General features: G+C 40.8%; 1 protein-coding gene across 2 annotated transcripts in view; it reads left to right on the top strand.

Annotated features, from left to right (window-relative positions):
* The first annotated feature begins 1,150 nt into the window (after positions 1 to 1,150).
* Positions 1,151 to 22,410, top strand: part of GNB4 (G protein subunit beta 4) — a 59,210-nt gene continuing 37,950 nt past the window's right edge. Inside the window, exon 1 of one of the 2 annotated variants that reach the window (XM_047731029.1) lies at positions 1,151 to 1,366. The gene's annotated coding sequence lies outside the window, so the exon portion shown is untranslated. Of the gene's footprint in view, positions 1,367 to 1,548; positions 1,753 to 22,410 lie in introns of those variants that run through there. The other variant, XM_047731036.1, reaches the window with a different exon arrangement.

Raw genomic sequence — 22,410 nt, 5'->3', positions numbered from 1 at the left:
CACTACAACAGTTTCATTTTTGTCATGGTCTGGCTTTTAATACAAAAAGGCCACATGTTCTGCACAGTCGCAATCAGACTGTGCTTCGCATGGCATCATCTCTTTCAATGTACTAAGAGATTTATTCCAGGTGATAGTGGGAAGCTGCCGAAGAGCAAGAAATGCAAAGCTGCGGAGGTGTTCAAGTTCTCTCACATCGTTCAAACCTTTCTCCTGTACAGAAACTCCACAAAGAGCTCCTCTGCTGTGTTCGTTACCCAGGGCGGTTTCTTTAAATTGTTTGACGTCAGAGAAGGAATGCTATAGCAACAGTCTGTCAAACTGGAATTAACTCAGAAGAAAGATGGGGGTGGGGGGAGGAAAACTGCTCCCGGGCGGTACTGACTTCAGAGGAAGCAAACTGGGTAGTTGCATTCATTTTCTGACATTTTAAACATTAAAAAGAAGAAGAAAGAAAGAAAAAGAAAAGAAAAAGGAAAAGAGAAAAAAAAAACTCGGTTGAGATGCCTATGATGTTTAACTCATGCAGAGATGAGCGACACGCCAGGATCATGTGAAAGGCCTGGTTTCACCAGTAACAACTTCCAAGTATTGGTCATTTATTTATAGGCAGGCTCTGTGCAAACGGCATCTCATTTGATATGTTAGCACCTTTAGGAGGTAGGTATCATCCCTCTTTTGCCTATGACCAAGCTGAGCCCCTGAGACGTACGCAGTCACAGGACCAGCGATGGTAGAGCTGGGATTCCAACGCAATTTAGTGTGACTTTGGGCTCCAGTTTACTTTCTTAAACGTAGAATTCCAGAATGTTAAACCTAAACGGGACGGGGTCTTCTACGTCAGCCCCCCATCCTGCCCACGAGCAAACTGAGGGTTCTGCGGTGCCAGGAAGGAAACCGGCCACAACACTTGGACGCTCTGAAGTGCGCTCTTGCATCCAGGCGCCACAACGACAAGAAAACGAAACTGCCTGGGAATTAATGTTTTTCTTCTTCTTCTAGCAGGAAACGAGACAGAAAATAGGAAGCAGAAGCTGCGCGCGACGCCCGCCGCCGCCTTCGCCCCTTGTCCCCCCGCCCGGGCGACGCGCGTTCCAGGGTGCGCGCGCGCCCGCGGCGCGTCCCCATCGGGCCCGCGCGCCTCGTGCCTCGCGCCTCGCGCCTCGAGCCACGTCCCCGCCCCGGCCCCGGCGCGCCGCGGAGTTGGCTGCTGGGCGGCGCGGGCCTGGGTGTGGCAGGCGGATCTCGGTGGCGCTCGTCGCGGCGGTGCGCTTTGCTCTGCACACCGGCTCCGCGCTCGAGGAGCTGCTGAGCTCCCCGCGGACTCAGGCAGCGGCCGGTCGACGCGGACCTGAGCTCCCTCCAGGTAGGCGGCGATCGCACGCGCCGGGGCTCGTCGGAGCGCCCAGCGGGGGGATCCCGGGCTTCCCGCAGAGGGCGTGGGGCGCCTCGGGGCCGCCCCGCCGGAACCCCGCCGGGTGGTGGCGTGGGGCTGGCGGGGTCGGGCGAGCTGGGTGGCGGAGCCTGCCCGGGAGGGACGGGACGGGCGCGCCTTGGTCGCGCGTGCTCCAGCGCGGGGGCCAGCCGCTCGGCCGCCGCCTCCGGCACTTCCTGGGCTCGGACTGCTCGCTCTGGGAAGCGAGGGGGCGGCCTGTAGTCCCTCGGCCTCCACACCCCCCAGGTCGGTCCCTACGCCCCGAGGCCTCGTGGGGGTACTCAGAGCGCGAGCTGGTGGTTGCCCGGAAAATAGCGGTTACTCGGGACTCTCCAGAAGGGTTATTGGGTGGAGAGCTCTGGGAAAGCTCATAAAAGTTTTCCGCTGAGTGCTAAAAACGAGTCTAGCGGTTTCGTGTTAAATTTGTTTTGGAAATGATTGTGTCCGGTATTGGGGGTGGGTGGGTAATGGATTATGAATTCTTGTATATTCTGTACATGATAAAATGTTTTTCCTTTTCTTTCCACATTCCTTTTCTGCTTCAAAACACAAATGGTTGCCTTCTACTTTGGTATTTATTGCCATACGGTAAGGGAAGACTGAGTTTCCAGAAGTTTAAAAACAGACTTTCATTTGTTTATAGAAACGATGCTTTGTTATTTTGCATCTCTCTCTCGGTCTCTCTCTTCCCTTTTCTCCCACTCCTTCCCTTTCTCTTTTGGTAGAGGATGTGGATGCATCTTTTTCTCTTTTGGCCACTGGCAGAATAGCTCGGCGTGTAGATTAGCACCCTGCTGGGAAGTTTTCTTAAGACAATTGAGATTTAATTGTTGATCAGAACGCTGTATTTTCATTCCTTTTTAGTGTTGCAAACTGAGATTGTGACCCTGGAGTAGAGCTTCTAGAACTTACAGCACACACTGCATATTTAAGATGAAAGGAAAGTCTTTTCTACTCGTGGAGGAAAAGGACGGTTTGGATACATAAAATTGTATGCTTTGAGTTTCTTTGCCATTATACATTTTAAGACTCGTTCGTGTGGGACTTTTGGGTTATTACCGATATGTGGCTCTGAAAGTTTATTGTGTATTTCAGTATTTGGCTCAAGATCGTTTTAAGATTTTCCGTATTGCATTCTGGTTTGTAGATGGATCTGAAACCGAAATAGAAGCTTTTAAAATACTGTTTTATTGAACGTGGTTAACTGTCTTGTGTATACACATTTGCAAAATTATAAAATTGGTTAACATGGCTTGCAGTACATTCAGGTGCATGTCTGTGAGCCATAAGCATTGTTTATGAGGCTATTCTGAGTCATTGGTCTTTGTTAACTTGTAGAATTTCTTCTTTTGTAATTTTCCCCGGCTTTGTTGAGATATAATTGACACATAACATGGTATAAGTTTAAAGTATAAAACGTGATGACTTGATATTCATATACATTGAATAATGACCACAGTAAGATTAGTTAACACACTGATCACCTGTGTGTGCCAGTGGCTGTATTTAGCCAACTTTCAAGTATAGAATATACAGTGTTGTTAACAATAGTAACCATACTGTATCTTATATCCCCAGACTGTACTCTCTCATAACTGGAGGTTTGTGCTATTTGATCAACATCTCCCTAGAATTGTTTCTTTTAAGTCATTGGTGCTTTAGTATGTCAGCACATATTTTTACACTTTAAAAATAGATCTGGGACATTCTGAAAATTGAGAATTGGAACAAAGTATCGGACATTTTTCTGCCCTTACCAAGTACTGCCTGAGATGTGTGAGTTCTGGGAGTTTTTAGGGCGTATTACTAAAGTACACTTTGTTACTAATTCTTTAACTTGCTGACTGGTTTAACCTGCATTTGTTCTGGGAACTAATTATTAGACATTTGTTCTGGGCCAGGGGTGATGCTGTACGTTATTCTATTTATGTCTTACATGAACTTGGCAAAGTAGGTATTATCCAGTTCCACAGGTGAGGAAACTATGCCCCTGAATTCTTAAATGACTTGCCTGTGGTTATGTAGCTGTTCAGTCACTCAATTGGGATTCAAGGCCAGACCTCTCTGAACCTGAAGTCCACCTTCTTGCCTCTGTGCCACAGTGATTTTTTTGCCAGGACGTGAGGAATGACCCTCAGTTACTTGTTAGCACATTTGTAAACTTTCCAGGACATGCCAGAGATGTGGATTTGTTTGTCCAGTGTGATTGTTACCACGCGGCTGTGTTAATTGTACAGATCCTTGAGTCAGCCCTTCTCTTCTCACCTCTCTGTTTCTGGTTCAACGCCTGGCTCAGAGTTCAAGACCTCTTTCCTCCCAGGGCAGATTTTCTCCTGTTGACATTAATAGGTAGTGAAAACTTGATTATCCTTCCAAAATAATAATCCCATTTTAATGTGGGTTTTCTAGAGCTATACATACAACTATTTTGGAAGGTTATAAACAACATGGCAGTCTCTTTTTCAGTATGAGAATCCTCTGATACTCCTCAAATTAAACCAGAAGATATTTCTTTTGAAAAATTTATTTACTGACAGAGAGAGAGCGCAAGCGAGGAAGTGTGTGCGGAAGTGTGTGCGCGCGTGCAAGCATGGGGAGCTGTAGGTAGAGGGAGAGGGAGAAGCAAATTACCTGCTGAGCAAGGAGCCTGAGGCCATACTCTATCCCAGGAACCTGACCTGAGTGGAAGGCAGAGGCTTAACCAACTGAGCCACCCGGAAGCTCCGTGTCTCCCATCTTAAAATTCTTTTCTTGATCTACTGTTCTGCCCTGTGTCTCTGGCTCCACGTTGAGAAAGCATCATTATTTTTTTTTTAGAAAATGTAATTTTTTTTGATAGAATAAAAATAAATACAGGAGAGGATAACCAGAAACTAGTAAGTTACCTACAGGGGGTGGCTAGGAACTTAGTAGAAGGCATAGTGGAGGGAATGGCACTGCTGTGATTATATCTTTTCGTATAGTTTTGGAAACTTGTTTATGTTTTATATGTTCAAAAATAAAATTAACAAGGTTGAAATAAAAAACCTCCAAAATTGAATACAAACAGCAACAGAGGAACCAACTATGTTTCAATGAATAACATGAACTCTCTGAAGAAAAGAAAAATCCAAGTAAGTTTTTAATACAGCACTTTAACTATCTACCTTAAATCTAAAGATAGAAAGGACTGCAAAAATAAGAAATCTTGAACCCTGTGTGGTAGAGATACAGCAACTCTTGAACTACTTTGTATGTATCATAGAAATGAGCAAATGAGTAAATTCACTGATATTTTTTGAGGTAGAGTTTTTACTGTGGGAAAAGGGAAATAAAGATGAAATGGAAGAAGGCAGTGAAGCACTCTCTGGTGTTCGATTGGATTTAGAGTTACATTTTCTAGCTCTGTCTGATGGAAAGGTCTAGAAGCAATGACACCCTAGTAGCAGTAAGCACAAATAGTGCCCAGGTCTAAATGGCTGATTCCAGGGCTGGGACAGGAATAGCAGAAGATTAGCCTAGAATACAGGGTAAGGAAGTATTCCCAAAAATGGTGGTGGTACATCAAAAAGACATAGGAACTAGCTTGAACAGCCAAATCTGGGAAAATTTGAGCCTCAAAATGAATAATGATAATAATGGGTTATAACCCGTTGAATACAGTAAGAATCCACAAGTTCATTATAAATAAAGGAAAAGGAGAAAGCATTCCCAAGTAGACTGCCAATAAAAATGTAGAAGGAGTAATAGAATTAGAAAAGTGACTGGCTTGTAACCATTATGGTCTTCTTGGTTCACGCCAGCATTACTAATGGAGAAAACTGGATGGGGAGAAGGGTACTAACACAGTTTCCAGTGGTCTCTCCAGAGATTAATGACCAACAGGGAAAAGGAGTACTTCACAGTGAAGAAATCGGACAGACACCATCTCAACCAACTGATCAAAGTTAACATCACCAGTAGTGGGATAAATAGGTTCCTCTTGGGGCCCCTGGGTGGCTCAGTTGGTTAAGCATCTGCCTTCAGCTTAGGTCCTGATCCTGAGGTCATGGGATGGAGCCCCTTGTGTGCTCCCTGCTCAGCGGGAAGTCTGCTTCTTCCTCTCTCCCCTGATAGAGCTTGCTCATGCTCTCTCTCTCTCCCTCTCAACTAAATAAACAAAATCTTAAAACAGGTTCCTTTTGATGTGCTTGAACTGGGGGCATCATTACTTTTCTGTGGTTTTTCTAAAATGCATAACCAAAATCTACATAGAGGAAACAATTGAGGGACTTTAATTGAAGGCATTTGGGTGGCTCAGTCGTTAAGCATCTGCTTTCAGCTCAGGTCATGATCCCAGGGTCCTGGAATGGAGTCCCCTGTTGGGCTCCCTGCCCAGGGCGGATACTCTGCTTCTCCCTTTCTCTGCCTCTCTCCCCTGCTTGTTTGCATGCACGGGTGCATGTGCTCATGTGTTTTCTCGCTCGCTCTCTCATGCATGCTCGCTCTCTCAAATAAATAAAATCTTTTTAAAAATGCTAAAAATTAAATAAAGGAAGTTTAAGAGCTCTGACAAAGTGCAATGCATAATCCTGGATTGGATCTTGGATCAGAAAATCTAACTGACCTAATACCATTATCAGGACATTGGCAGAATTTGAGTATGTAATGAATATTAAATAATAGTATTGCATCAATGTTAAGTTTCCTGAATTTGGTCATTGTACTGTGGATGTATAAGCCAATGTCCTTGTTCTTAGAAAGATACACAGTGAATTATTAGAAGTAAATGGTCAGAATATCTTCAACTTACTCTCAAATGGACAAGCAATAATTATTAGAATGAAAAGAGAATGATAAAGCAAACGTGGCAAACATTAACAATTAGTGAACAAGTGAAAGGTCTAAGAGTATTTATTCACAGTACTGCTTTTTTCTTTTTTTATACTACTTTTTTCAACTATAAGTTTGAAATTTTAAAAAATGAAATGTTTAAAGTAAAACTTCAAAAAATAATAAAACTACTTTGTGTCCAAAAACAACAGAAATCTTGGAAAGAGTCCATGTAGGCTTATCTATTCCTCAGCTCCCCATCTCTCCTTTTCTAAACCCACTACAGAGTGTTTTATCCTTCCTGTGCTGTAAAAAAATGATTCTTCTCATGGTCACCAGTGACATCAGTCTTGCCACGTTAGGTCTCTTGGTCACCTTTAACACGGGTGGTAGAGAACTCCTTCCTGCTGAAACAGTTTTCCCTTGGCTTCTGGGACATGGACTCTGATTTTCATCCTGCTTCACTGGTGGTAGCTTCTCCTCCTCAGAAAATGGTGTTATCCTCCATCCAGTTGCTTAGGCTGACAGTAAGAGTTATCTTGAATTCTCCTGTTTCACTCATCCTGCATTTGGTCCCTCATTGTCAACTGTGATGGCTCCTAACTTACTGTCATTCCGATTTTGGCTATTTTTTATTGTTTGTACTGCCACTACCTTTGTGTCAAACCACCATCTTCCTGGGACTGGACTACAACAGTAGCTCCTAACTGATCGTTCAGCTTCCAGTCTTAGGCAGCAGAACCCATTACTGTTAGATAAAATCTGAAGTTTTTACTGTTGTCCGGAGGCCCACATGATTACGTGGTTGGTCTCCTGCCCGCCCCCTTCTAATCTCTTCTGCTTTGCTCACTACCCTCCAGTCTCACTATCCTCTCTGCTGTTAATTCAGTATCCCAGGTTAGTTTCTGCCTCAGGACCTTTGGATTTACTGTTCATTCTCCCTGGAATGCCCTTCTCCCATTTAAAGCATGGCTCATTCAATCATTTCCTTCAGGCGTTACATATTAATTTGTTTAAGAACAGCCTGCCTTGTCACTAACTTCTTGCAGGTTTTTTTTCTCCCACAGAGTCCTTACGTCTACTTGAAATTGTTTATTTATGTGCTTTATTATCTGACTCCTAGGCAGATATAGATTAAAGCTCCACGACAACAGGGCCTTTTGTTTGTTTTATTTACTGCTGAATCCCTAGAGCCTGGACTGTGTCTGGCATGTAGTTGGAACTCAGATATTTGTTGAATGAATGAATAAATGCATGAGTTAATATTTACCACCCTTTCTGCTGTATCTTGTCTAATACTGTTTCCAATGGGGAGGGCTGTCTCAGAGAATCCTATAACCGTATTGCTGTTGAAGTTTCTTGGGGATACTGCTAAAGCTTCTTGGGAAGCTAACAAGTTGGTAATTTTCCCAGCTTCATCTTCCTTTTTGTCTGCCCTCTGGTGGAGGTAATAACGATCAGCAGCCTGATGACTGTAGTATGTCACTAGGAAGAAACAAAAAGGGAGGAACCTTGACCACAAACTGGGTAATTAACTTTTAAATTACAGAGGTTAAAAAATTGTAATCTTTGGTAAGCCTCTAAATTAACCATATTAATAAAGGAAAGAATGACAAGAAAAAGGACAATAGTTAAAGAGAGATCTGGTTTAGGATGTTTAAAAAAAAAAAAAAAGACCATTTAGCTCCAGAGTGTTTTGGTTATATAAAATAATTACTGCTTAAGTATACTTCTTTCTCTGAAAATAGTTTTTTAAAGATTTTATTTATTTACCTGACAGAGCGAGCAAGCACAAGCAGGAGGAGGGGCAGAGGGAGAGGGAGAAGCAGACTCCCCACTGAGCAGGGAGCCCGAAATGGGGCTTGATCCCAGAACCCTGGGATCATGACCTGAGCTGATGGCAGACGCTAAACCGACTGAGCCACCCAGGCACCCCTCTCTTAAAATATTTTTAATATTTTTCCATTTTTAGTTCACAGATACCTTTTTCTAAACTACTGTTTCAGTTTAATCTTTTGATTTTTCCTTATCAGTTAACATATGCCAGTGGGAAAGCCAGTATCCAGACCACAACAGTTGGGTAATAGAGGCAGCACTCTTCATTATTATGCTACCTGACAGCCTTCCTACTGTCCTAGGGATGGCATAGGTATCAAAAAATTTCCTTTGGTGCAATAGTGATGAACAAAAAATACTTGTTAAGTTAACAATATATGTTCCAATCCCATTTTTTCAGTGTGCATTACAGAGAGCCTTCTACAATTGCTCAAAGCTATATTTATTTAATTTGTTTTGCAATAGCAGTTACATTAAATGATTTTAATGTGCATGTACTACTGACTTGCTAAAATAATTTAAGTTACTCTTAATGTCCATCTTTAATATTTAAGGTAGTACACAGCTTAACTTAACCCCTTCTCTAACCCAGTTTTGGCTTAGCAGGGTTGATTCCTGTGCTGATTGGTTATTACCAAGAACGCTTAGTATATACCTTGCTGGGTAAGGACATACTCCCACCAAAATGCTTACTGTACAGTTGGGACCCCAAAAGGGAGCATTTGCTCAGGGGGTGTCATTAGTGCTGGCATCTTCGCAAGTATTTAGAGCTCTGAGGTTCTCATCTTAACAGCTATGTAATATTTCAGTGTATGGATGTATCATATCTCCTCTCCTGTTGATTCATGTTTATAATTTTTTGTCATATAAACAGTTGAAGAGTGACGGTCCTTAAACATTTCATTTTTATTTATTCAAAAATACTATATTTTTAGAAGTCTTACTGTTTCTTCTTCATCTAATTTTTAAAATCATTTATATATGTATTTATTAACATATAATGTATTATTTGCATCAGGGGTACAGGACTGTGATTCCTCAGTCTTACACAATTCATAGCACTCATCATAGCACATACCCTCCCCAATGTCCCATGACCCAGCCACCCCATTCCTCCAACCCCCCCTCCCCTCCAACAACCCTCAGTTTGTTTCCTGAGATTAAGAGTCTCTTATGGTTTCCCTCCCTCTCTGGTTTCATCTTGTTTCCTTTTTCCTTCCCTTTCCCTATGATCCTCTGTCTTGTTTCTCAAATTTCTCATATCAGTGGGATCATATGATAATTGTCTTTCTCTAATTGACTTACTTCACTCAGCAAAATACCCTCTATCTAGTTCCATCCACGTTGTTGCAAATGGCAAGATTTCACTTTTTTTTTTTTTTAAAGATTTTATTTATTCATTTGACAGAGAGAGATCACAAGTAGACAGAGAGAAAGGCAGAGAGAGAGAGAGAGAGAGGGAAGCAGGCTTCTTGCTGAGCAGAGAGCCCGATGTGGGACTCGATCCCAGGACCCTGAGATCATGACCTGAGCCGAAGGCAGCGGCTTAACCCACTGAGCCACCCAGGCGCCCCCTGGATTTCACTTTTTGATGGCCGCATAATACTCCATGTGCGTGTACGCGTGCACACACACTCACCCCACATCTTCTTTATCCATCTGTTCATCATCTAACTTGTAATACATTTTTAAGTATGGAGAAATTGATAGAATCTGTACTGTGGAGGGAGAACACTACTTTGGAATAGACAAAGATGAGGACGGGGGTCCCAGTGCTCAAAGGAATATTAGTCCCTGTGCTTGTGTAGAGGGATTTTTTTTTTAAAGATTTTATTTATTTATTTATTTGACAGAGAGATCACAAGCAGGCAGAGAGGCAGGCAGAGAGAGGAGGAAGCAGGCTCCCTGCTGAGCAGAGAGCCCAATGCGGGACTCGATCCCAGGACTCTGAGATCATGACCTGAGCCGAAGGCAGCGGCTTAACCCACTGAGCCACCCAGGTGCCCCTGTGTAGAGGGATTTTTGATAGTTTCGTTAGGGTAATATGTAGCAATGGCTTGGCTCATTTTTTTCCTTCTTCAATTTTTCTGGAGTTCTGCATGTACACACTCTTACCCTGGAATTGTTTAAAGGGTGAAAATTGGGCTTTAGCTATTTAGTAATGTAAAATTAAAAACCCAATAATATACCTTAAGCTGAATGAGACTGCGTTGTCTAACTGGCTTTCAACATAGGTTATACATTGTATTTAGGATAGTTAACAAGGCTTCTAGTGACCAGGTTTTTTTAAGGAAATAATTTAAACATTTTTTTAATCTCCTAGACTTCTGTAAATTAAATTATGTACTTAGTAGAAAAATGGAGGACAACTAATTATTTAAGGATTGAAATTCATCAACAAGGGATCCTCATTATGTGCATTACTTATGAAATGGGTCTCTGGGGACGCTGTTGTGGGAGTAGGACTAAACTTTTTGAAAAACGTGGTTTTAGGGCATCTGGCTGGCTCAGTCCAAAGAACATGAGACTCTTGATCTTGGGGTCATGAGTTTGAGCCCCATGTTGGGTGTAGAGATTACTTAAATAAACATTTAAGAAAAAAAAAAAAGAAAAATGTGGTCTTCTTGTCACATGATATAAAAAGCAAAAACAATTGTTAAATTTAAAAATTTTTAAAACTTAGATATTTTCATGGTTATATGTTAATGTTTATGAGAACTAAAACTTATCAAGGAATTTCATTATTAATTATTAATGTGTGACTAGGGAAGCTTTTGGGGGAAAATATTTAAAAACACAGAAATACTCCTCTGTGACTTAGGTTATAAAAAAGGAGAGAAATGTTGCTATGTAAATTTCATCCATGGTTATGTGCTAGTTTTCAGTGAGGAAACATCTTTGTAAACTTTTTAGAGATAATGGAGACACATCCTGAAGGGCTAGTGAAGCATCAGGAATAATGTGTGTTTCCTCAGTGGTGCTGAAGAGCAGTCTTGGTGTATGTAAGAGTGAGTGCTGCTAAAACACTATTCAGGCCACCTGGGAGAGAGAAGATCCCTTGGACAGATGGCTTTGAGAACCTTAGTGGTGGGGAAGGGAGTTGAGGATGGAGTGGAATCACAGATAGCTAGAGTGGGTTATTAGCTGTTAGTCTAAACCCAAGAAAGCAATTGTGTGATATTTTGGTAATAAAGTGTGATCCTGAAGTAGCATTGGTGGAAAACTGTTCATCTCAGACCGATACCACGTGGATGCATTTGCTTTTTAATTAGTAAAACCTCTGAAGTTTTACCTTCTGCCTAGGTATTAATGGCTTTATGTTAGAAAGAATGAGATCTGTACTGGGAGAAAGACGCTGAGTGATGTACTCTATTTCTACTTAACTATTGGTAACTTTAAGATAATTTTACTTCTTTAAAAAAAAGATTTTTAACTTTTTTTTAAAGCTGTGAACACATGAAGTTGTAGCTATCTTTCCATGAATATGTCATTTGCAAGTCACATTTTGTGCCATGTAGCCAAATTAACAAATAAGCTAGATCGTGATGCCTTATAAACATTATAAACCTAGAAACATTGGATGGGCACTTAACAAACATTTGTTGGATGAAATTCTGATAGCCACTGTTATATTTTCATCCTTTAGTGGTGGGATTCATTTAAACATTTTTTAGATATAATCAAGAATAATGTGTAACATATTCTGGTAAATTTAAGGGATTGTTTTTGGTTAAAAAAAAAAAAACACAACACGAATTATTTGACTTTAAAGTGATCCAAGACTGTGTGACTTAGTGATACAGAGATGAACCATACTTGGTCCCATCAGAAAAATCCAAGAGGTAGTAATACTTGAGTGAAGTCATCTGAGAAAAGACAGTCTGAGAAAGTTACAATTTGTAATTTACATAATCGTAATTTATTTCCTAATGTCTGAGTCAGAGTCTTAGAAATACTAAAATTAGAGGCTTCTCAACTTAGAGAAAGTAGTTGTAGGACTAAGTAAAAGGAAATTCCCTGCCATTTTACATAGCTGCCAGTGAATTCATAGAACTTGTTGCTTTAAGAGGTAGTGCAGCTAAAAATATAAGCATTCTAGAAACGGTTTCAGTTTAAGGGAGATCCTTAGTATGGTAAGTGCAGTCATAGTCTCATGAAACATTCGGTTTTGGTTACATAGTATTTTAAAATATGTGCTCGGTTGCAGCCCTTCTATCCCGATAACAATAATTAGTTTTCAGAAGAAGGTAAACTTTTTTGATTGGGGTGGGTCGTTGTGAGTGCCTAGTGCAGGGTAGGAGTTAAAGACATGTTTGTTAAGTGGAGGCAGTTTGGATTGACAGGTCGGGATAGTGTTCATTTCTTATATACGTTAAGACTTGCTAAAAATAATAGGAATAATGCAGGAAGAAAAATCCTTTTGAAAGCTTTCCCAAATGTTGACTAGAAAAAAGCTAAACCTCTTCACTTTAAAGCTTCCATTTTCTCTCCAGTTCTGTAGGGAGGATACACTAAAAGAATGGAAACACATGCACTCTACATTTAGAAGAGGCACTTTGCATCTGGTTTTTATGTAGTACCTGATATTATTATAATCTTAGGTTTTGTTACTACCTTTGTCTCAAAGAGTTCTTCCCTTTTCCTTGATTTAAAGGATAATTTTATAACTTGTAATTTAAAAATTAAACCTAAAGAATTTATGATGAAACACTCAGCTTTTATAAATGGCATAGTTTAAAACACTACAGTCGTCACACGTTTTATTTATAACACACAAATGTAAAAATGTGTAGGAGTGAAACAACAAAATCCATTTACTTTAAATTCCATGAATACCTGTCCATTTTTTTTTTTACTTTAATGCATGACATTTTATTGGGCTGTGGAATTTACTACCTGAGTTTAGATTTCTGCCACGATGACAAGTCCTGTTCAAAGAGAGAGCCACTAATTCTTACCCAGAGGGTTCACCCCCAGTGGATCTGTTTATGATACCTGGATAAAGAGCTTGTTTTCTTGTTGGTTGATTTCTGTGTGGACTGATTATGTTGTGACTTGTTAAGAAAACTAAATCACCGGGCGCCTGGGTGGCTCAGTGGGTTAAGCCTCTGCCTTCGGCTCAGGTCATGATCCCAGAGTCCTGCTCAGCGGGGAGCCTGCTTCCTCCTCTCTCTCTGCCTGCCTCTCTGCCTACTGTGAACTCTCTCTGTCTGTCAAATAAATAAATAAAATCTTAAAAAAAAAAAAAAAAACTAAATCACAAAGTTCTTTTTTAAAGAAAAAAATTTAGTAAGAGCTACTTTTGGCAGTTGAGAATCTAAGTCCCTTTTTTAGTTAATTCCGGAGATACATGAAAGAGTATTGGCAGGTATTTTCTCATATGCTTTGCTACTTTAACAAAGATCAGTGCTTTTAAGCCTTAAATTAAAAACTTTTTTTCAAGTATCTCTCTTTTCAGGTGTCCTGGGTATTTCTTGATAGAAGATGGCTGGTTCCTAAGATGTCCTTTCAACTCTTGAGTTTATTTCATTCTTAGTTTCTTAAAGAGTAAAAAGCATGACCAAATACAGATTATTTTAAAGAAGGTGATGGCTGCCAAAAAATTCAAGTTTTTGCCAGATGGATTGTTTCCCTTGAGGAAGGGGAAGATAACACCTGAAATACGTCAAGAAATTGTTAATGATTTCTTTGTAAAAACATCTTAAAGTTGTGAGTGTTTGAGAAATAGGAAATTTATATGGGGAGTGTCTCTTTTTTCTCTCTTCCCATTCTGAAGGCATTCCTCAGAATAAAAATACAAAAAATTTTAACAGTTCAGATATGGGAAATAATCCTGTCCTATTTAAAAAAAAAAACCTGATAAGGATGGGAATTTTTTTTCTATAATTGTGTATTCCAACTACTATGTTTATTTTTTTTAAAGTATTTAGATGTTTTGTTTGAGCAGGAAGATAATATAAATGCCATTTATTTTTTTTAAGGAAACTTTTTTTTTTTTTAAGATTTTATTTATTTGAGTGTGAGAGAGAGACAGCACAAGCAGCAGGGAGGCGCAGAGGGAGAGGGAGAAGCCGACTCCCCGCTGAGCAGAGTGAGTCTGATGGGGGACTCTGAGATCGGGACCTGAGCCCGATGCAGACATTTAACCAGCTGAGCCCCCCCAGGAGTCCCTTAATGAATACATTCTTGAACCATCCCTCAGTCAAAAGGTTTTAGATTTGTTTCCTATGTATCCGAGTTCAGACCTGTGTTTCTCAGACTGTAGGAGGCAGCAGAAGCAGGGGGCTTGGCTGGGAAAGGGCCTAAAATGTGCTTTTCTAGCAAGTTTCTCAGTGGTACTGTTGCTGCTGGTTCCCACACTTTGGGAACCACTGATGAGGTTATTTAGTGGAATCGTGGTTAGCAACCATGCTGCTTCTTCCCTTACACACCTGAAGTGTATAACAGTAATGAATGCTTCAATCTTGGAGTCAAGGCATTGGAGTGGGGAGTTGGCAGCATACTGGGCTGGGCCGGGTACTGCTGTCCTCCCAGATAGGTGGAGTTTGAGAAAGGCCATTACATAATTGCATGTTTTCTCTCCTACCCTCTTTCCCCTTTTGACTCTCTCTTCTCTCCTTCCCACTCATTAGGGAGTCTTGGTCTTTATAATAGGGGATAGGGATAGAGTCCTCTCCTTGGTGACAGAAGTCTCCAGAGTTCCCAGGGAGGGATCTTTTGCATCTCTCAAGGAGTTACGGAGAGAACAGAGGGGTTACATGGCAGCATAACTGGGATGCTGGGGCCATGAAAAAATCTCTTTCTGGTAATAATTGTATTTTCTTTTTTGTTTAAAGTATTTTGTATTATATCTATTGATCCAGGTACAGATAATGACCTGAGCAGTGTTTCTGGTTATATAATGTCTTTGATACTTCCCTTGCTGGGCCAAATTAGCCCTCACTTAAAGTTCCAAGGACATTTTGTGAATGTGTATCTCTGATTACCCAAACAGTCCCATAGGGTATCTCCACGCTGCTGATGTCAGCGAATTGAGACTCAGAGCAGGCGAGCAGTCCTGAGATCACGCAGTAAGGACACTGTGAATGATTCAGCAAGCTATTAGGTTATATGAACTCAGGTAAGCATGGTAAGCTCCATAACCTGTAGTTTCGTCATCTGTGGGATGGGGAAGATACTAGTCCCTACCTTCTGAGGTTGATTTGAAGCTATTAAATGAGTTACTGTGGAGAATTTCGAATAGTGCATGGCACAAAAGTGCACAATGAATGCTATTTCTTGGTTGGCTGACTCCTACTAATGCCTCAGTTCTGGGCTTATCCTGACTTTGTGCCATGTAATCTTCCTCTTAGGCATTACAGGTCAATAATCTCTTATCCGGAAATTGGAGATCCAAAATGCTATGCAAATGGCAGGCTTTTTTTCATACATCACTTAGTGGCAAAACCTTACATGATTTGGACGCATTTTATATGGCAACCAGGCCTGATGTAACTTGAAACCTGCTAGTCTGTTTTTCCCCACCTACTTGTGAATGTGCTTATGTTTTGCTACAGAAATACTCCTTGATTATATGGGTGCTGCCCCAGGGTCCACACCTTTTTAAAATCTGAACACTGCCCAGATCCAAGCCACCCCTGGTGCTAGGGCTGCGTATAATGAGATTATGGACCTATGGGAGTATGCTCTTAAATGTCTGTTTTCCTACTTGACTGTGAATTCTGGGGAACTGGGCCTGTCCTATTCATGTGTAACCTCAGGTCTTTGCACATGATAGACATTTGTTAAATGTCTGGTGAAAGAAGGAACCGTGCCACAGCATACCGGTTAGATGAAGGAAACCTACTGAAGAGCAGCACCTTATTTGTTTTCTAGAACACAGACAACACAGATGGCCTGCAGTTCACAAGAGGTGGAATTTTTTACTTTGGGGGCCTTTAAGTGTTCAGTGGGATGAGAAAGTAAAAAAACCTGAATGCCTATGCTACAGTTTCAGTAGCTCTAACTTGTATTCTTCTGGCTTATCCATTCACCCCCTGCAGTCCTAGGTTTTTAGCTAACTTCTTGTGAAAGCCGCATGGGAATATCTGTACGTGGAATGCTTGGGGTAGATAGGCAAGTGTGCTTTTAAATTCCATGCTAAGAGGGGTGCCTGGGGGCTCAGTGGGTTAAGCCTCTGCCTTCAGCTCAGGTCACGATCTCATGGTCCTGGGATCAAGCCCCGTATCGGGCTCTCTGATCAGTGGGAAGCCTGCTTCTCCCTCTCTCTCTGTCTGCCTCTCTGCCTACTTGTGATCCCTCTCTCTGTCAAATAAATAAATAAAATCTTAAAAAAAAAAAGGCAAAAGTAAATTCCATGCTAAGAATGATTGTAAAAGCTTTAAATACCTAATTCATTATGGGTTTGCAGTTAGGTTTTTTAAAAATTTTTACAAAATGTGGGAATTAACAGATTGCCAAGAGAAATGTAGAACATTAGGGATTATAAAAACAAATTTGAATTTTTCTGATGAATAGACTTAGTAAGCAAACGTAGTTTTATGCCTACATTTACAACCTAAAATATTCTTTCATGCTTTGTGAACTTTCATGATCACTATGAAAATTATTAATAGCTAAGAAATATTAATATTCCTTATTGCATATAGATGAAAATGGCTCTGTTCACTCACACAGCAGTATAATTGTATAGACTACATAATGCCTTGCTTTGGTAAAGATTCTGTGGACGTTTTAAGAAGTGGAGAGAGAAGGCTGAATTACACAAGTGTTTTTTTTTAATTAGTGTGAATACAGTGGCTCATTGGTATTTTTTTTTATATGTGTAACTGGCACAGCTGAACTTTTAAAAAGATAACTGATATGCTGCTTTCTTCTCAACTTACAATGCTTTCATTATATGATAGAGTAATTTCAATTGTGTTAAATGAATCATTTATTCATGTTGAAAAAGAACTTAGTCAAGAAGTTATGGTAACTGAAAGACACTGTGCTGATATTAAACTAATTTCTGTTAAATTATTAGTTTAAAATTGCTTTCGTCTACAATTTCAGTACCACTTCAGAGATTGTGATGAACTGCTCCAATATGACCTAGATTAAAAATCACCATTGGTGAAATTTCTTGACAATTATACTGAATCCTTCTGTTGTTTTTTGTTTGTGTTTTGTTCTTGGTTGCGTTTTTATGTATAATTTCAAAAAATCTTTTAAGACTTTTTTTTAAGATTTTTATTTATTTATTTATTTGACAAACAGAGATCACAGGTAGGCAGAGGCAGGCGGGGGGTGGGGGAAGCAGGCTCCCCGCTGAGCAGAGAGCCCGATGTGGGACTCGATCCCAGGACCCTGGGATCATGACCTGAGCCGAAGACAGAGGCTTTAACCCACTGAGCCACCCAGGCGCCCCAAGACTTTATTTTTAAGTAATCTCTACACCCAACGTGGGGCTTGAACTCCTGACCCTAAGATCAAGAGTCACGTGGTCCACCCACTGAGCCAGCCAGGTATCCCTGTGGTTGTGGGGTTTTTGTTTTTGGTTTTTTGTTGTTTTTTGTAAAGGAATGTAGAGATGGCCCATCTGTATCTCGTATTCCTTTATCTTTCCCTCCTCCTAGGAGGAGTTTCTTAACTAGCTGGCTGAAGATAGATTCTGGGAAATGTAAGTATTTAACTGAATGGGGTGGGGAGAGACAGCAAAAAAACCCCAGAGAAACAATAGTGAGATACAAGGGGGATCTAGGAAGTTGGGGTCATGAAAGCCATAGTAGTAAAGGGAATGAGGAGGGGGAATATCATTAGTCAGATTTATCAGAGAGGTTTGATGAGCTGCCCTTTGAAAAGAGCAGTGTGGCAGGGTGAAGAGAGCCTCGTTCCAGACTCTCACACACAGTTGGATTCAGCCCCCCCACCCATGCCTCTAATTTTAGGCAAGTTATTTCACCTGTCTGAACCTCCATTCCCTTTTGTCTTTATTTTTACCTCATTCCACTTATTTCATGGTTCCCAATGGACTTCAGGTGTGGTAAGAGATAAACTGAGGCATATTAAACATTTAAGCTTTTTTTTTTTAGCAAAAATCTATTTGGATTGGGCATACGTAGGGGCAAGATTTCTTAGAGAAAGAAGCAAAGCAAGGAAATTATTTGATTAGCTATAGCTGTGTGGTTGCCTTATTTGGAAAGCCTAGTTGGCTGTGATTGGTTGTCCTTGGGTTTTACAAGCTTAGGTTTGGGTTTGCTTACGTAGTTTGTTAAGGTATGAGAACCACCTCAGTCTAAGGGTCTCCTTGTTCAATTTATTTTTTTTTAAAGATTTTATTTATTTATTTGAGAGAGAGAATGAGAGAGAGAGCACAAGAAGGGGAGGGTCAGAGGGAGAAGCAGACTCCCCATGGAGCAGAGAGCCTGATGCGGGACTCGATCCCAGGACTCCAGGATCATGACCTGAGCTGAAGGCAGTCACCCAACCAACTGAGCCACCCAGGCGCCCCTCCTTGTTCAATTTAGTGCAAGAATTAAATTAACTATATTTATTGTGGATCCATGGTGACTCAATTCTATATATTTGCTTGCTCATTGGTAACATAAACACCCATAAAGCAAACCCAGCTCAGGAATTCAAAAATTAACCATTACTTGCAGCTGTTGTACTTGTGTGCTTCTTCCTTGTACTGTTTCTCATTCTGTTCAAAGATACTTTGTTACATCGGTGTGCATTCTTAGCTGTTTTTGAGCTTTATAAAAAGAGTTATGCTGGTGTGTGTCTTCTGGAACTTGTTCCATCCCCCCCCCCACCCAATAATATTGTTCAGATTACTCTACATTGTCTGTACCTGTAGTTCATTTGTTTTCTTGTGGCAAAAGAATTCAGCATGAAAGAAAACACTACAATTATCCATTCTCCTGTTGGTGGGCATTGGTGTTCTAAATTTCTTGCTCTTACGAGTAGTATTATATGAATCCAACTCTTTTTTTTTTCCTTAAAAGATTTTATCTATTTTTTTGACAGAAAGATCACAAGTAGGCAGAGAGGCAGGCAGAGAGAGAGGGGGACACAGGCTCCCCGCCAAGCAGAGAGCCTGATGCAGGGCTGGATCCCAGGACCCTGAGAGCACCACCCCAGCCGAAGGCAGAGGCTTAACCCACTGAGCCACCCAGGTGGCCCTGAATCCAACTCTTGACACATAAGCACATGTACTTGAGTTTCCTTTAGGGCTTATGTACCCAGAATGGAATTGAATCTTATTTTTCTAATAAACTTTTAAAACAGTTTTATTTAAGTAATCTATATACCCCACATGGAGCTTGAACTCATGACTCCAAGATCAGGAGTGGCAGGCATGTCCTACTGAGCCAGCTGGGGGCCCCCAGAAATGGAATTGTCATATTGAAAGATGGAGGTATCATCACCTTTCTTAGGTACTGGCCAAGTTACTTTCCAATAGCTTTCCTACCAGAATGAGTTACCTTTTCCCCCAACCTTGCCAATTCTTTTTTTTCTTTCTTTTTTTCTTTTTAATTTAAGTAATCTCTACACCCAGTATAAGGCTTGAACTCATGGCCTTGAGATCAAGAATCACATGCTTTACCCCAATCACCAACCAGGTGCCCCAACCTTGTTAGTTCTTAGTTGAGATACAGTTTGATCAATCTGATTGGTATGAAATTGTTCCTTATTTGCATTGCCCTGGTTACTGAGGTTGAATGAATATCTCTTTATTCGAATATTGGCTTCCACAGTTTTTCCTGCTGTGGTTTGCTCATTCATACCTTTGCACATTTTTCAGTTAGATCATTGGTCTTTTTTATTAGTTTGGATGATTTTTTTTTTTTAAACTCTGGATGCTAATCCTTCTTTACTCAATCTGTGGTTTTGTTCCCCTCTGTCCCCCTCCCCCATAGAGGACAAACTCTTGTCATGAATACACTGTCCTTACATAACTGAAGGTGCTAGGTAGCCCTTCTGGCTGACCTTCTCTCATCTCAGTTTGTATAGAGGGATATAGAGAGATAATTTTAAGAATGATTGTTAGCCGTTGGGTTGGGGTGTGTGTGCAGCAGACCATTGGTCCCCATATGTCAAAAGCTCTAAAAAAGAAAGGAGGGGTAGCATAATTGATGCCTCTTTGCCTTCAGCTTTAGGGCTTTTCACTATGTCTGAGTCCCCAGAAGTCCTACTCTGTTCTCTGTTAGGTGTATGACCAGTGTAGATGGAAACCTTAATTTCTGCCTAGCATCGCTTCTTTTTTTGGTCATTAATTCAGGTGAAGTCTGATGATCAGTGAGAGAGTATGTTTTGGTTTACTCCCTTCATAGGTTGGGTTCTTGAGTATCTTAAATTTTAAGGAAGATTTGGAGTTCATTTATGAGGCGGTTCACCTGGCTATACCCAGTGGTGAATTTCTGTAGTGGTGGTTGACTATTTATCTTACTGGTTTTCTTTCTCCTGCCATTACTTTTCATGTTTCCCCACAACATTCACAAAGTATTATGAACTATTTTGCCATTTTCTTGTTTTTTGTTCTTATTAACTGTGGGTGTAAAGGATCTAACTACAGGAGGGCAAGTAGTTGGAGGACTTTGTTGCTCCCAGTCAAGTATGTGCCCCTGGAGGACCTCACTTCTCTGAATTGGAGCATGCTTTAGTCGAAGGTTTGAGGCAGCGACTTACTAAACTGTACCTTATACCACAAGATCATTCTCCAGGAATCCAGAGCTTTCATAGCCCTGATACGTCCACAGACTAGGTCAGTACAGGGACTGGCCACTTCATTAGATCCTCCTTTAGACCTTCAAAACATAACTTACTAGGATTTATCTTAGTTTTAAGATAAATTTATCTTGGTTTCAAGATAAATTTATCTTGGTTTCACCTGGGGGTATCTTTGTGGCTTCCTTTTGCCCTAGTCAGCTCTAGGCTTGTATGGAAGTCATTTATAATTTAGTTTGTGCTAGATGTGATCCTTATTGGTATTCTCAGCAATTGTCAGGTGGGAAGAAAAGAGCAACAGAAAGTGTGTCATCAAAATATTCTTTCTCCTTAGTGACAGAACCAATAAATTTTCCTTAAAGAGTGAAAAACAACTTCCTTTTAGCAGTAGGTCATGGAAGGTAAGGGAAGACAGCTTTAACATTTCTTTTGAGGCATCTGGAGAAAGTTTGCAGTTCTCTCTGTAGCGGAGGAAAAGTGATTTTCCCTTTACTTTTCTGAGTTCTTGGCTGAGACACCCTGCAATAAAAGATAAATGAGAAAAACAAGTTTTTGAACATGTTTGTATCCCTCACATACACATCAGAGATTTCCAGGGAGAAAAATGTGTAACTCCCTAAGGTAGCCAAGGCACCAGCTGACAGACTGTCTTCAGCTAGAGTTAGAAGAACTGGCGCCTCTGAGAGTGGTGGTGGGGTAGAGAGGGGGGGCAGTCCTGGGAGGTTATCAGGCAAGGCAAGGGTAAACAAAGGTAAGGTGTGTTGGTGCAGATTTAAATCCTGCACTCTCCATTGGTTCAGATTCTCTGGTTTAGAGTCCTTTCCTTTCTAGAACAGAAAGCAAGACACTCTGACAAGTGGAGATTTTCTTTATAAATTTAAATTTCCATTTCAGAGGATAAGGTCTCTTGTTTTTAGTCTCTCCTGTGTCTGCTGTTTCTCTGAATAATCCTATGCCACATCCTTAAGCCATCATTGGGATGGCGTATTCTGCTACCTTTCATTTGGTACAAGTGTCTCAAGGGCTCTGATTTTGCCACCAGAAACCTTTCTCAGACCCATGCCTTCTGACCGCTCCCGCATTTCCATGATGTCTACTTTAATTTAGCTGATGGCGGCTGGACAGGAGTGAAGCTTGAGAATTCAGAAGTCCCTGTGAAGAAACAGGGTCATGTATTGGCAGCTTTGTTTGAGAGTTCATAATGAAGGGTAGAAAAAGGAAGGCCCTGTGATAGTGAACTGTAGAATCAAGGCATTTTCTCTCTCTCTCTCTTTTTAAAGGTAGAGACTTGGGCATGTTTAACCCTGATACAAAGTATCCACTTGAAAGTGAAAGGTTACCCACAGATGGTGATTTGCTAGATGAAACTGAGGACTTAAAATAGCCTGAATTGTAAACACTTGAATACCCTCACCAATCTTAGCTTTACAAAGAGCGAATGAACAAAGATTAAGTGTGTTCTGTTTTATGATACCACTAAGTCTGCATGTTACCTAGAACTATTCCTGTCAAACACATTGTACTTGAATATCCGTTAACCTGTGGATCTAACTTAAAGTTTTTGGCAGTGTAGAGGATAAACAAGTTAAATGACCATAAGGAAGTAAGCGGAATGCAGGACATCGAAAAGGACAAGT

The sequence above is a fragment of the Lutra lutra genome, chromosome 1, assembly GCF_902655055.1.
Source record: "Lutra lutra chromosome 1, mLutLut1.2, whole genome shotgun sequence".
Lineage (NCBI taxonomy): Eukaryota > Metazoa > Chordata > Mammalia > Carnivora > Mustelidae > Lutra > Lutra lutra.
Note: the sequence above shows the minus strand (reverse complement) of the source record. Positions and strands in the feature narration are given on the sequence as shown.